Source organism: Podarcis vaucheri (assembly GCF_965113315.1).
Source record: "Podarcis vaucheri genome assembly, chromosome: 7".
Classification (NCBI taxonomy): Eukaryota; Metazoa; Chordata; class Lepidosauria; order Squamata; family Lacertidae; genus Podarcis; species Podarcis vaucheri.
In genome coordinates this window covers 60,481,925-60,484,051 of record NC_138765.1, presented here as the reverse complement: position 1 = coordinate 60,484,051, position 2,127 = coordinate 60,481,925, and the positions used below count along the sequence as shown (strand labels likewise).

The window sequence follows — 2,127 nt, the reverse complement described above, 5'->3', positions numbered from 1 at the left end:
AGGGAGAGGGGAGCACAGATATAGAAATAAATGGAAGAGCGGCCTAACGCCTTGCCCGGGTGAGCAGCTTCCGCGCTCGCGTTGGCAGCCGTCTCTCTTCTCCCTGCATCCCGACCCCTGCGGAGGAAGAGATAGGAAGCGAACGGATAAAACGAGGGCTTGGGCGGAGCTCCGTTTAAAAAGCCGCGTGTCCCTGCCTCGCTCTTCCCTTTATCCGCCACCCCACCTCCCCCGCGCAGTAACCAGCTCTCGTCCTACTCACAGTAGATCCGCTGAAGTTAACGGGCACGAGTTAGTTCATTAATTTCAGTGGGTCTGCTCAAAGTATTCACAGAGACCAGTTGTGCTTTGACAACGTGACATATAACAGTTCAGATAAAGCCAAAGGGAAAAAAGGTAACAGAACTCGGAAGCTGAAGTTGTGTGCCCTTCTATAACTCTATCTCATAGGCCCGAATCGAAGGGGAGGGGGGAGAGGAGGAAGAAAAAAGCACAAGGAAGAGACTAGGGCAGAGAGCGGCACTAGTAAGGTGCCTTGTAAGATGAATGGTGTCCCCTGGCGGCTCCAGCGCGCCACTACAGCGGCGCAGTCGCCGGTTGAGCCTTGTTCTTCCCCGCTTCCCTGTTCAAAGGTGAGACTCAATTATATATAAGAGAGATGGCTAAAATTATATTTATATAACATATAAAATTATATATAATCAGTTATCTTGCATGGATATGTGCCTATCCATATTGATAAGAGCTTTAATTTGTAGGGTTGCCATATTTCAAGGAGGTTCTTTAATGATATATTAAAATCTTGTTTTCTGAATGCTAGGTTATGATCATATCAGACTGCAACTGAGAGGAAGCTTGATTTGGGGATAGGAGTTAAGCTCTAGGGTTTCCAAAAGGGGGTGTGGGGACACACAGCAGGCGATTTATATGGTGCATTCGTGTTTTCATTTATTTACCGTATTTTTCGCCCTATAGGACGCACTTTTTCCCCTCCAAAAATGAAGGGGAAATCTGGGTGCATCCTATGGGGCGAATGCAGGCTCTCGCTGAAGCCTGGAGAGCGAGAGGGGTCAGTGCGCACCGACCCCTCTCGCTCTCCAGGCTTCAGGAAGCTATCCGCAAGTCTTGCAAGCCCGGCGGGATGTCCCGCGGGCTCGCAAGGCTTGTGGGCAGCAGCCTGCACCCAAAAGCTGGGGACAGTGGGGAGGCGCCACCCCGCTATTCCCCGACCTGCTTCTCCCCCCCCCGCCAGCCCCACAAGCTCTTTTTTGAGCCAATAGGCAACTCATAAATACTTTTATAAATTGAACCTAGTGTACAGTTTACTTTTCATGAACTTTCTGCATCCCACGCCCCTTTAAGCCCATTCATCCTTGCTCACCTGTGTGCCTTCGTTACATATCTTTAGGCACCTGGCAAAAGCATTCCTCTTCTCCCAGGCCTTTGGCTAACTAAGCAATCTATGTCCTTTTAAACTGTGGGGAACAGGTTATTTTTGTTTGTTTGTTAGTATGTCATGTAATTTTATATTGTAAACCACTCTATGATCTTCGGGTGAAGGGCGGCATAGAAATTTTATTAATATTAATCATACCACATTGCCCCAGAATTTTGGTAACTATCATACTGACTGCCTTGGCGCATACCCAGAAGAAAAAGGCCGATGTCTCAGGGGTAGTACACATAGTCTGCATGCAGAAGACTCAAGGCCAGCAGTGCCAACTTGAATAAAATATTGGGGGGGGGGCTGCCCTGCATATTCAGTCACATGACATGGTGCATGCCGACCATTTGAATGGCAATGCAATGTTTTATTGGGGGAAGCGAAGCCCCCGCGGCCCATAGAAATTGGCTCCTATGCCCTAGGCTCAATCTCTGGCAACTCCACATAAAATGTTCCAAGCTAGTAGGGTAGGTGGGAGACCCCATATCTGCTTAAAGCAGAGGTGGAAAACCTTTGGACTTCCAATGGGTTTTATTCAGTGTAAGGCAGTTTCCTATGTTCCCCATTGCATGTTGTGGAGAAGGGCTGTAACTCAGAGGCAAAGCATCTGCCTTGCATGCGAGAAGTCCCTAGTTCAATCCTGGCATCTTCTGGTACGGCTGGGAAAGACTCCCTCTATGAAA

At 48.5% G+C, this 2,127-nt stretch overlaps 1 long non-coding RNA gene across 1 annotated transcript in view; it reads left to right on the top strand.

Moving 5' to 3' along the window:
- Positions 1-69: 69 nt before the first annotated feature.
- The window catches only part of LOC309537871, a 95,057-nt gene continuing 92,999 nt past the window's right edge, over positions 70-2,127 (top strand). Inside the window, exon 1 of the long non-coding RNA XR_014222020.1 lies at positions 70-632. This is a non-coding gene — a long non-coding RNA (uncharacterized lncRNA). The remainder of the gene's footprint in view (positions 633-2,127) is intronic.